This window comes from Arachis hypogaea, chromosome 12, assembly GCF_003086295.3.
Source record: "Arachis hypogaea cultivar Tifrunner chromosome 12, arahy.Tifrunner.gnm2.J5K5, whole genome shotgun sequence".
Taxonomy (NCBI): domain Eukaryota; kingdom Viridiplantae; phylum Streptophyta; class Magnoliopsida; order Fabales; family Fabaceae; genus Arachis; species Arachis hypogaea.
The window spans coordinates 58,234,396-58,248,581 of record NC_092047.1 but is presented as its reverse complement, the minus strand read 5'-3'; the positions used below and the strand labels follow the sequence as shown (position 1 = coordinate 58,248,581).

Genomic DNA, 14,186 nt, shown 5'->3' with positions numbered 1-14,186 from the left:
GCCCAATCTATGGTCACGGTTTTTACCGTGACTATAGCCTTATCTATGGTCACGGTTTTACACCGTGACCATAGCTTATCTATGGTCACCCCACCTTAAAACTGTGACCATAGCCTTATCTATGGTCACGATTTTTATCATGACCATAGCCTATTTTGTTTTATGAGATTTAATTTTATTTTTTAAAACATAATCACATCCCAAAATTATCATAATCACAAAATAAATCTAAAAATAAAAAATGATAATAAAAAATTAAGATAAGTTATGATTAAAGTAACCAACTAACATATCAATAAAATCAATAAAATTATACATAAATTAAGTTATAAGTAATAACATTTTTAGATCTATACTACTATATAGTATAAGTAATTCAGCTCCATGTGCATTGGGCTGGTCTTAGTCTAATATTATACAATGGGTGCGTGAGTGTGTTGATTGATGGTGTTAAGGTTGTCTACACATGCACTCGGGAGACCTTGGCTGTCTGTAAATGCTTTTACCAAACTTCCTCATTGTAACTTTCTGATCTTTCTGGATGATCTTCTTTACTCTTTTTTCAAAACTGTTTCATCCTATAGTACCATTCTACCACAAGATTGCTGCCAGCCTCTTCTTGTTAGGCCTCAAAGTAGGAGCATGATCGCCACCATAGTAGCTTCTGAATCCAGACACCATTACTGAGAGTTGGCTACCAGAGTTTGTCATGAAAAATACATCAGCAGTTGCATATCCAATAAAGTCCAAAGCAGCAAGCTACATTAACATCAAACCTTCATTGTTAAGTATTAGTAGTCATGCTTCAACTGAATTTGAAAATTATTAACATGAATATTTATTACCTGAGAAGAAAAATTCTTAAAAGGTTCAAGTTCATTGGGAGCAACCGAGCAAGGAAATCTTCCTTTGTAATAACATTGATATAGAGCCTAGTAAAGGGATTCATTCTTGAATCTGCTCCATAAATACCAGAACCAGCCAAGTAAACGTAGGTTCCGCACTTGAAACCATGGCCTGCTAGCACAAGTGCTGGTTCTTCTGGTGTCAATGGATATCTTCCCATTTTCCTCAAAACCATTGGAGATATAGGGCTACAACATCAATCAGTAGTATATATATATATATATATATATATATATATATATATATATATATATATATATATATATATATCTCAATACAAGGGCATGTACCAAAACAATTTTTTAAAAAGCATATTGCAGAAACAATCATACCTTGTTGAATTCTTCAAGCGCTCAATAAGAAGAGAAAAATGGCTTTTTCTATAGGCTTGAAGTTCCCTTCTCTCACTCTCACCACCTCTAAACTCACAAAGGGAATAGGCAACCATATCAACTTCAAATCTCAAGTGCAGTGCAAGATACTTGATTGACCCTTTGGCAGAATCATGATCTTTCTTCTTGTCAACGAACTTCCCTAGCAACTGAGTGTCTAATTCAACATACGACAACAAATTCATCTCAAATCATAATTTGCAACAACAAATTCAACTATGATAGTTTTTAAATCCCTAGTTTTATCAAATTCAACAAATTCAACTATATTTTTATCAAATTTTTTGAAAATACTCTTAGTTTTACTTTAAATAATTACCTCTTTTAAAATCTCTAAACTCAAAACAAATTCTAAATATAAAACTAGTCACATTAACCATCTCTTAGCCACATAATTAATTCTTAATCAAAATATCAACTTGTAATCACTTTAATACATTCATAAACTAATAGTACAAGTAAAAGATTCAATTCAACATACAAGCAAGTCACAACAAGACAAACAGCACAATTGATGGGTGGAAATCAGATTCCACACCTAAACTCACCGGCAAGTGTACCGGATCGCCTCAAGTAGTAAAACTCACTTAGAGTGAGGTCGATCCCACAGGGATTGATGGATCAAGCAACTTTAGTGGGTGATTAGTTTAGTCAAGCTAACATTGGTGAATTGGATGAAATTAAATCAACAAAAAGGAAATTGCAGTGAATTTAAAGTACAGAAAGTAAAATTGCAGAAACTTAAAGTGTAAGAAAGTAAAATAGCTGAAACTTAAATTGCAAGAAAAGTAAATGACTGAAACTTAAAGTGCAAGAAACTTAAATTGCTGAATCTAAATTGCTGGAAATCTTAAATTGCTTGAAGAATAAAGGATTTGAGGACTGGGATTCAAAATAAAACTGGAATTGTAAAGTGCAGAGAAGTAGAAGATGAAGTAGATTTGCAGAAGAACTAAAGCAGAAATGAAAATTTGCAGAAAAAGTGAAAATAAAAAAAAACAATTGAGATCCGATCTTTAATTCATAAATTTAGAAAACAGAAAAGAAATGGAACTCCAAGAGGAAGAACTTCAAAGAATTCTTCACTCAGAATTTAAAAGCCCAGAATTAGAAAGTAGAAGTTGCAAAAGAAAGACAATGAAAACAGAAAATGAACCCAGATCTGATCTCAATTCTCAAATTCAAAAAGGAAAATTAAAAGAGAGCTCTCTATTCTAATCCTACTCCTACTGCTCTCTATTAGAGCCAGCCTCTCTCAATGAAATGGAATTGATGCCTTTATATAGGCTTTACAAAATGAAAATAAAATTGAAATTGAAAACAAATTACAATTTAAATGAAATTCCTATTCTAACTATCTCTTATGCCTTTGAGTGATGATAATGGGCTTTGCTTGCTTTGGATTTGAAGAGGAGTGGATCCAAATTGGCTTGGTTCAATTGAGTCAGGATGTGTTGGAGTGAAGCTTGGATCAGGAGGCATTTGTTTAAAAATGGGTTGGGGCATGCTTCTAGTGGTGCGCTCAGTTAGGAGTTGCAACGTAGCACTCCCTGCCTTGTCCCAGGCTCGTCGAACCATGCCTTGTTCATAGCGCTAAGTTAACTAATGCAACATAGCGTGAAGAACGGAAGATTGATGGTTTAGAGGTTATAGTAAACTCTCGTTGTGAGTATAGTTACTAAACCAAGCAATCAACCTTTCTTACAAACGTTTTGGTTGTCACAAGTAACAAACCCCTTTAAAATTGATAACCGAGTATTTAAACCTCGGGTCGTCTTCTCAAGGAATTTCAGGGAGGTATGTTCTTATTATTGGTTATGAGTTTGTAACTTGGGGTTTTGGAAGTAAGGAGGGAATATGTTATATGACAAGTAAAATAAAATAATAATAATAAAATCTCTTGGTAAGGTATAAGAATTGGAATTCCTATCTTAGTTATCCTTATCAGGTGTGAAGAGAATTGGGTTTTAATCCCACTTGGTCAGCCTTTATTAAACAAAGGAAGGTTAAGTGGACTGATTAGCTTGAGTCTCAAGTCCTAGTCAACTCCTGTGGAAAAACTAGTGTTACAGCAATTCTAGCTCAAGCAGAATCTGCCAATTTCAATCACTTGCTGAGTTTGATAACTCAAGTACTACCAATCACTTTACCAAAGCCAAAAGGGAGAAAAATATCTAAATTAAATTAAAAGCATCAATATAAATAAAGCAAAGCAATCTTAAATCTGAAAATACCTCAAATTGCATTAACAAAAGAAATTAAATCTGGCATAGACGTTCATAAATTAAATTGAGAAAATAAATAAAAAGAACATTGAACCTGGGATCGAGAGTCACTCCTAAAACTAAGAGAAATCATAAATCCTAATCCTAAGAGAGAGGAGAGAACCTCTCTCTCTAAAAACTACATCTAATCCTAAAATTGTGAATATGAGAGCTTCTCATGAATGGATGCATTCCCCCACTTTATAGCCTCTAATATGTGTTTTCTGGGCCGCACACTGGGTCAGAAACAGCCCAGAATTCGCTGGTTGCGAATTCAAACACGCTGATTTTCGTCACTGCGACGCGGCCGCATGGAGCACACGATTGCGTCACCTAGCGTCAAGAAAACTATGGCATATTATATATCAAATCGAAGCTCCGGACATTAGCTTTTCAACGCAACTGAAACAGTGTCGTTTGGACCTCTATAGCTAAAGTTATAGCCGTTTGAGTGCGAAGAGGTCAGGTTGGACAGCTTAGCAATTTCTCCAACTTCTTGTATTCCTTCTACTTTTGCATGCTTCCTTTCCATCCTCTGAGCCATTCTTGCCCTGTAATCTCTGAAATCACTTAACACACATATCAAGGCATCTAATGGTAATAAGAGAGGATTTAAACATAGGGAACTTAAGGCCAAAGAAGCATGTTTTTGTAAATCATGTTGCTTGTATGCGAAGTTTGTATTCGTAGGTTTTGATGAATGACAAACCAACAAACGACATGAAAGACAAACCAACAAACAACTTGAATGAACAAGCATGTTGAAAGATCAACCAACATTCAACATTGAGGAATGAAGAGTTGAAAGCAACACAACAACAACAAGAAACTCAAGTCCACAACATTTGAAGACAAGTATAGTGTCTTAGGACTTAGGTAACTTCTTGTTAAGAACCAATTGCTAAATCTCTCAACACACACTCACAAAATGTTTTGATGCATATCTTGCAATTCGATGCTAGCCAAATGGTTTAAAAACTTGTTTTCAAAGGTACAAAAGCATAGGAATTGACTCCAACAAGTTTGAGATCAATCCTAAGTATTTTGAAGTGATTTTAAGCCATTCTTTAAGGTTTGCATCGATGCACACTCATCTTGCATCGATGCAAAGCATGCAACGACTTGTTGCATCGATGCAAAGATGTTTGCATCGATGCAACCTAGCTGAAAATTCAAATTTCAGCTTCAAAGACACATTTGCATCGATGCAAAGTGTTATGCATCGATGCAAATGATTCAAAAACATAAAAAACGGCTAGTTTTAACAAAACGGCTCCATCCCATTAACTCCCCAACGTTTCTAAGGTTTGGGAAGTCTATAAATAGATGGATTGAAGCCTTATTTCAGACATGTGAGTATTTGCAAACTATCTTGTTCATATTCTTTCATTCTACACATTTTTAAGGTGTTATAATACACAATTTGAGAGAGCAATATCAATTGGTTCAATAGTGCTAAACTTGTAATCATACACTCTTCTAGAGAGTACTCATTTCATCTCAACAATTCTTTGAGAATTGTTTTCTTGTAACACTTTGTAAATTGGAGTGTGATCTCCAAGGTTGAGTCAAGAGTTATAAACACTATAGTCGGTGAGGATACCAAAGAAGTATACTAAGTACTCAAGGCAAATCTTAGAGAAGGAATCTCTAAGTGGAGTGGGTTAGTATACGAGTGGTGATCATATACCGTGAGGTGTTAGAAACTAAGGACTCGGATTGTAAAAGGTTTTGCGCGAGCACCTTGAAGCTTGGCAATAGTGGAACTTCTCAATAGCGATTGAGAAAGAAAGTGGACGTAGGACAAGGATTGTGCCGAACCACTCTAAATAGCGTTTGCATCTCTCCAAACTCATCTCTTCTATATTATTGTCTTTTACCTTTGAGCAAATAAATTGTGATCGAAAAGTAGCTTCGTAAGTACTTAAGGAATAGCTTAAGTCCGATTGGTGAAAAGCTTGATCAATTTATTTGAGTTGGTGTCTATTGGAAAGTAAAAGCTCCTTATAAATGCTTAGCAATTGAGTTAAGCTCTTGGAAAAATACTAGTACAATAACACTTTTGAATATTGTCTTTAACTTTCGCAAAAAGATTCATTGTTGTTGCAATACTCAATTCACCCCCCCTCTTGAGTAATTGTGCATAGGTTCTACAGTTTTCAATCAAAGCACATAATTAGGAAGGCAAATGTAAAACCATGCAAATAGTATGAATAAGTGGGTAATGAGTTGATAAAATCCACTCAATTAAGCACAAGATAAACCATAAAATAGTGGTTTATCAACCTCCCCACACTTAAACATTAGCATGTCCTCATGCTAAGCTCAGGAGAAGCTATAAAGGAGTGAAGAGGAATGGTAGAATGCATGAAATGCAACCTATCTGTATGAATGCAACTACATGCAGAATGTTTCTACCTACTTGGTTAAAAGCAAACAAGTTCTCTAAGACAAATACAAACCAATTTTCACTAATTCAAATCGTACAATAAAAAGCAAGTAAACTTGTAAGAAGACAGCTCATGAAAGCAGGGAATATAGAATCAAGCCTTGAACCCTCACTGGTAGTATATATCACTCTAATCTCTCAAGTGTATAGGGTTAATCACTCTACTCTTCTCTAGTCATGCTTTCTAAACTTTGTTCTTCATCTAACCAATCAACATGTATTTAATGTACCAATGCAAACATCATGAGGTCTTTTTAAGGTTGTAATGGGGCCAAGGTAAGGGTGAGGGTATATATATGGCTAAGTGAGCTATAAATTGAATCCTTGACTAGTCTAAGATCTCACCTAACATATACATACTTTATACAATTCTAAAATACTTTACCTAGCTACCCAAATTTTTCCCACTTTTGTATTACACGCTCATGTATCAAACTTATTTTTGAATTTTGTCCCATGTGCATTGATTCTTTTTATTTTGCATTTGGGGTAATATTATTTTTCTTTCTCTTTTCTTTTCTTTTCTTTTTTTTTCTTTTTTTTTTGTATCCCCTTATTTAATTACTTAATATTTTTTTTCAATACACATGGTAATTTTTTATTTCACATGAGCATGCTTCCCAAATTTTTAAATAACTTATTCAATTTAATTCTCCCTTTTATCATCCTATGTTCCCATAAAATTTTCCATACTTAAATTATACACAATATCTATCTTAAGCTAACCAAGGATTCAACTTGGGATTTTTTTTATTTGTTTTTCTGCTTAACGCTAGTAATGTGGTTATAAAACAGAACAAATGGGGATTAAGAGGCTCAAAGTGGCTGACAAGGGTGATTTAAAGGGTAGGCTTATTTGGGATAAGTGAGCTAAAATCAAACAATGGCCTCAATCATATGCAAGCATGTAACACATTAAACATTGGACATATAGAATGGAACAAAGCAAAGATTGCAATTATAGAGAAGAAAACACACAAGAATAAAAATTTATGGTTAAATAATGTAACCATATAAATAAGCTCAAAATCTCACAGGTTGTGTGTTCTTTGGCTCAAAAACCATGTTCCGAATACAACTTCAGACAAGTTTTAATAGAAAAATTTTTTTTTTCAATTTAAATTAGTGAAATACTATAAATATTTCTTGAAAAAGAAAATATTATTTCAACCAAGTAGTAACTAAATGCATAAAATCAAATAAACATGCAATCAAATATGTAAATGCAACAACTAACAAGAAAAATAAACCATTGGTGTTGAGATAGAAGAGTAACTAACCCATGGAGATCGGTATCGACCTCCCCACACTTAAAGATTGCACTGTCCTCGGTGCATGCTGAGATGTGCAGGTGGACGGGTTGTTCCAACTGATGCTTTCCTTCAAGGATTGTGCAGATGGACATGTTTGTCTCCCCTTTTAGAAATTTCTCCCTTTTTCCGTCTTTGGTGGCCAGCCTGAAAGAAGAGAAAAGAAGAACAGTAATACCTAGAAGTAAAGATAAGAAAATAAATGAAGTATGGGGTGGGTTAATGCCAAATGATAAGGGTCTCAAGTATATGGAAGCTTCAACATGTACGTGAGAAAACAATAGAAGCCATGGCATACCAGTGGTGCAGAATTTGCAACAAAGGGGAATGTGGGTAATGCAAGATAGTATAAGTTCATATCAATGCAAGAGAAGTACGAGTATCATAAAAGATTAGCATTGATTTAAATAATGTTACCCAATCAGAATAAAACAAGTTACTAAGCACCCAAAATATTTCAAGAGAAGATGCAATAGTGAAATAAGAAAATTCAACACCAAAGGAAAAATAATAAATTTAGAAAAGAAAATAAAAATATGCACTAAATTAAAATGCAATGAATGAAATATGCAAATAAATTAAGTAAAATAAAATAAAATATAAGAAGAATGAGAAGGGAAAGAAGGGAAGAAGAAAAGATAGAAAATAAATTAGGATTAGAAAAGAAAAGATAAGATAATTGGCGCTGATCTGGATAAGTTGTGTGGCGCAGGCGACGCGGACGCGTGAGAGACGCGGTCGCGTGGTGCGCGATAAGGTCAGGTGATGCGGACGCGTGGGGCACGTGATCGCGTGACTCGATTTGTGCTAGTGGCGCGAGTGCAGCCTCGCGGTCGCACAACTCTCTGTTCAAAACTTAGTATTGCCAAAATCCAGGGTGACGCGATCGCGTGGTCGATGCGATCACGTGAGTGGCCATCATGGGGATATGACGCGGACGCGTGAGGCACGCGTCCGCATGGTAAGGCGTGTGCGGTCAGCACCAGTCCAGCACCACTCTCGCACAACTTTCGGTCGTGCACCCTTTGTACGTCGATTTCCAGGTCACGCGGCCGCGTGAGTGACGCGGTCGCGTGGGAGCCATTTTTCCCACATGACGCGGACGCGTCAGCGACGCTGCCGCGTCGCGTGCGTGCTTCTCTTTTTTTTTTATGCATGAAAAATGCAGAATGCAGTGTTAATATGAATGTGATGCAAAACTCCAGGTTCAATATAATAAAATAAAATAAAACTCGAAAACAAATAAAACTAACTAAAAATGAAAAAGGAATGATCATACCATGGTGGGTTGTCTCCCACCTAGCACTTTTAGTTAAATTCCTTAACTTGGACATTTGATGAGCTTCCTGTTATGGTGGCTTGTATTTGAACTCATCCAGGAATCTCCACCAATGTTTGTAATTCCAATAGCCTCCGGGATCCCAAACTAGGCACGTAATGCCTTTGAGTAGCTTTAAACAGATTCTTAGGCTCCCGGGGTGTTGGATGTCAGAATAGATTCCAGGATCCCAAATCTTGCTTTTACACCCGTCTTCAAGTTGATTATCATGATTCCATCCGGGTGGTTCAGCTTTAGAATTCTTGTTGAAGCGTCCAAACAACTTCCTAGACCCATTCAATTGAGCTTTACACCAACCCTTGCGTTTAAACTTAAAGCTTCCAACCATAATGAACCTTGCAGGACAATTCTTACCACTGACCATCTTCCTCTTACTCTTAATGCCACAAAGAGCTCTAAGTTGACCATCCGTCTCCAGTAGCCCATATTCAAGTGGAATCAGAAAGTTAAGGGATATGAATTTTACCCACTTGAATGTTGCGAAGGGTAATGGCAACTTAGAGGGAGGTATTTTTAATGAAATTGCAAGCTCCACTCCCTTGTGCTCTTCTCTGATAATTACCACCTCTTTGCAAGCTTCTTCAATTTCAACCTCTTCCTCTTGGTAGCTTTCTTCCAATTCAATCTCCTTTTCATTGCTTTCCAAGGGCATGGGAGGTTGTGCTTCTTCTTCTTGAATCTCTATCTCTTGATCAACCTCTTCCAAGTCTTCAACTGTGATATGCCTTGGAGGTTGTACACCCTCCTTAACATCAAATGCAATCGTCTTGGAAGGAGGTTCTATGTCTTGACTTTCCCATGGAGGTTCAGCATCTCCTAAGTCTGCAACCACTTCTTCTTCTTCGATAATTACAGCTTCCTCCACTTGTTCCAGTACAAAGTCATGCTCCGTACTGTCCACTGGAGTTTCTAATATCTCCTTCATGCTACGTTCTTCATTAGATTGCCCACATGAAGCCATGGGAGCACTTTGAGTGTCCGAGCGTCGGGAACCTAATTGACTTATCGCTTGATTTAGTTGATATAGAGTTGCATGAAATTGATCCGCTGCTTCCTTGAGATGATCCCTTGATTCTTCCTTCACTAATTCTTCAACCACTCCTTCGACTTCAAGGGTTTTTACTACCTTCACCTTTAGGGCCTCCTCTAGCTCCTTATGAAGTATGGATTCGCGAAGATGATCCCTTCTCTCTTGTTCCATGTCAATAGCATCATTGAGATCATGTTGCTCTTGGATTAATGGATGTGGGTGCCCTTCCATGGATGGTGCTGATGGGATGGAGAGATCATTCTGTGGTTGACAAGGAAGTGCACTAGAGCTTGAGGGTTGAATGTTGAAGGTATTTGGTGGTCCGATTTGGGCGAAGAGAGCTTGTATAGTAGAGTTTAGATCGGCAAGTGCTTTCTCTATGGAGGTTTGGGGTGGATAGGAGGGTTCATTTGGTTCATAGGGTGGTTGGTATGGTGGATACAGGTTAGGGTCATATGGAGGTGAATGGTTGTAGGCGGCTTGTGAGTATGGTGGTTCAAAGCTGTGTTGAGGAGAGGGTTTATAGGCATATGGTGGTGGTTGTTGATAGTCCATTGGAGGTGGTTGTTGCCATGAGGATTGATCAAATCCTTGTGGCTCCTCCCATCTTTGATTGTTCCAACCTTGATGCCTGTTCTCATTGTAATTTTTTCTTCCTGCAACATAATTGTAATCAGACTCATAGCCAAAAGGGTGAGAGTTCATAGTAGCAAATAAAAATTAAAAACGTAAATAAAAACAAATTTAAATTAAAAGGTTATTTAAATTTTGAATTTGAAAATTAAATTTTGAAATTTGAAAATTAAATTTTGAAATTTGAAATTTTGAAATTTTGAATTTTTAAATTTTTGAAATTTGAATTTTTGAAATTTGATTTTTGAAATAAGATAAGATAAGATAAAAATTTTAAAATAAAAACCAATAACCTCTTAATTTACGAAAAAAAAGAGTAAAAACAAAAATAAAAACAAAAAAAACAAGCAAAAAGCAAATATTTACAATAACCAATGATAAGGCATACGTTTGCAATTCCCCGGCAACGGCGCCATTTTGAAGAACAGAAGATTGATGGTTTAGAGGTTATAGTAAACTCTCGTTGTGAGTATAGTTACTAAACCAAGCAATCAACCTTTCTTACAAACGTTTTGGTTGTCACAAGTAACAAACCCCTTTAAAATTGATAACCGGCTATTTAAACCTCGGGTCGTCTTCTCAAGGAATTGCAGGGAGGTATGTTCTTATTATTGGTTATGAGTTTGTAAATTGGGGTTTTGGAAGTAAGGAGGGAATATGTTATATGACAAGTAAAATAAAATATTAATAATAAAATCTCCTGGCAAGGTATAAGAATTGGAATTCCTATCTTATTTATCCTTATCAGGTGTGAAGAGAATTGGGTTTTAATCCCACTTGGTCAGCCTTTATTAAACAAAGGAAGGTTAAGTGGACTGATTAGCTTGAGTCTCAAGTCCTAGTCAACTCTTGTGGAGAGACTAGTGTTAGAGCAATCCTAGCTCAAGCAGAATCTGCCAATTTCAATCACTTGCTGAGTTTGATAACTCAAGTACTACCAATCACTTGACCAAAGCCAAAAGGGAGAAAAATATCTAAATTAAATTAAAAGCATCAATATAAATAAAGCAAAGCAATCTTAAATCTGAAAATACCTCAAATTGCATTAACAAAAGAAATTAAATCTGGCATAGACGTTCATAAATTAAATTGAGAAAATAAATAAAAAGAACATTGAACCTGGGATCGAGAGTCACTCCTAAAACTAAGAGAAATCATAAATCCTAATCCTAAGAGAGAGGAGAGAACCTCTCTCTCTAAAAACTACATCTACTCCTAAAATTGTGAATATGAGAGCTTCTCGTGAATGGATGTATTTTCTCACTTTATAGCCTCTAATCTGTGTTTTCTGGGCCGCAAACTGGGTCAGAAACAGCCCAGAATTCGCTGGTTGCGAATTCAAACACGCTGATTTTTGTCACTGCGACACGGCCGCATGGAGCACGCGGTCGCGTCTCCTAGCATCAAGGAAACTATAAAATATTTTATATCAAATCGAAGCCCCGGACGTTAGCTTTCCAACGCAGCTGAAACCGTGTCGTTTGGACCTCTGTAGCTAAAGTTATAGCTGTTTGAGTGCGAAGAGGTCAGGCTGGACAGCTTAGCAATTTCTCCAACTTCTTGTATTCCTTCCACTTTTGCATGCTTCCTTTCCATCCTCTGAGCCATTCTTGCCTTGTAATCTCTGAAATCACTTAACACACATATCAAGGCATCTAATGGTAATAAGAGAGGATTTAAACATAGGGAACTTAAGGCCAAAGAAGCATGTTTTCAATCAAAGCACATAATTAGGAAGGCAAATGTAAAACCATGCAAATAGTATGAATAAGTCGGTAAAGAGTTGATAAAATCCACTCAATTAAGCACAAGATAAACCATAAAATAGTGGTTTATCATAGCGCCCCTTGCTTTTTCTTTTGTTCCCCTATTCGAATCTTAGCTCTCCCATTTTGAGCCAATTTCCTCATACTTTTCTTTGTGCCAAGTCCGAAAAAGTTAAAACATTTAACGTAGCGCTCCCTTTGTTTTCAATGCTGGCCTTGTTTGAATGCTTGCTCCTTGGCTTTGATGAAGCGCTCCGTTGCAACAATTAACGTAGCACTCATTGCTTACTTTCATTGGATTTATTAATTAATTGCTAATGCATTTGCCAATTGGCTTTAACGGCATTAAAAATGAAATGCATGCTTTAAACACCTTTGGCATTCATTCATTTAATGAATAAGTCAATGTAGCGTTCATTCATATCATCCATTCTTAATTGGCATTATTAATTAAATTGCATGCATGCTTTAATTTATGATAATGCATGGCATTAATTTTCAATGCATGCATAAGCATTAATTAGTAATGCCATTAGCGTTCATTTCATTTTAACGCTAGCTTCATTCCTTGGCATTATCATGGTCATGGCCATGCTTTTAAAAGCATGGCCTAAAGTTCTAAAGCGTGTTCAACTTTAAAGTGTGTCCCAAAAATTCCTCTTTTCTTCTTTTTAGCTGATTTTGTACTCTTTTGCTTCTTTTTCCACTTATTTCCTACAAAATTTATAAAATCAAAAGATCAAGAAAATATACTATTTAAGCACAAAAGAATGCAATATTTAAACACTAATTATCAATTTCTTGTATGAAAACGTATAGAAAAACATGATATGATGACATGTCATCAACAATCACATTGGTAGTATAGTTCCAAGAATTTGGAATCAATAATTCACAAAATTACACATATATATTCATAATAGTTCATCAACTTCCAACAGCATTTCAAGCATACCCTCATCATCATCAAATCACATAACCAACAGAAATCATCATCCTCAAACACAGCTACAAATCAATCTCATCACAATTTTATCACATTCAACCATATTCACAATCACCAACAATCTCAATTTCATCAATTTTCATCAATTAACCAAACAAGACATTTATAAATTATTTGCCGTTATTCACTAAACTTCATTGGCATTCATAAATTAAAACAGTTAATTTTAAAATAAATCTCGTACCTCAAATAACCGGAACTCGAAGAATTCGTTAACCGCGAGAAATTCCTTTTTCCTTTCTCACAGCAGCAGTAGCCTCGAACAAAACCAGCAGCAGCCACAACAGTCCCAAAACCAATACGAGTTACAACAGCAATTTTGAAGCAAAGTAGCAGAACTAAAATAAGAATATGTGACTAGGATTAGAACAAGAACATGGCAAAAGAACAAGTTTGAAGCAGAACAAGAATGAGCGCTATAGTTTTAGAAATAGAGGAATCGGAACCAGAACAAGAAGGCTGATGTTGTCTTCGACTCTGATGGCAGTGCACGACTCACCAGCGACCGTGGCAGCAACAACGAGGACAGTGCCTCCTCTAGCTCGCACGGCTCTATCTCCCTCTCTCCCTTGTGTCGTTCTCTTCTCCATGGTAGAATCCAACAGGGACGGCGGTGACACCAACTGCGACGGGTTGGCTGCGATGGATCCCTTGGCGGCAAGACGCGGCGGCTTTCAACGCACGACTCCTCTCCTCTCAGACGCATCACAGCGGCGACAACTCATCGGCGGCAGCGTCTTCCTCTGGCAAGCACAAATCGACGATGATGGTGGTTCATCTCCCTCTCGGCGCTGCTCGGTCTCAACGTCTTTCTCTCTCCTCTTTGCGAACAGTGGCGGCAACGACGTGGAGGATGGCAGCGAGCTGGGAGCGACGATGGCGCAGTGGTGGCGCGACGGTGGTGGCGAGGCGGCTGGACACCGACGGCAGCGTGGCTCTTCCTCTCTTTCGATCACAGCTCTCCTTCTCTGCTGCTGTGTTACGTTTGAAAGGGATTAAAGGGAAAGGGGATGTGGCTGAGTGTGGTGAGGAGGGATTGGGGTTAGGGTTCTTCAATTTGGGAATTAGGGTTTCTGATTCAATTTGGGAAT

General features: G+C 36.9%; 1 pseudogene; it reads right to left on the bottom strand.

The window, feature by feature from the left end:
• Window positions 1-265: 265 nt before the first annotated feature.
• On the bottom strand, window positions 266-13,685 carry LOC112730052 (O-fucosyltransferase 8-like; annotated as a pseudogene).
• Window positions 13,686-14,186: the final 501 nt, after the last annotated feature.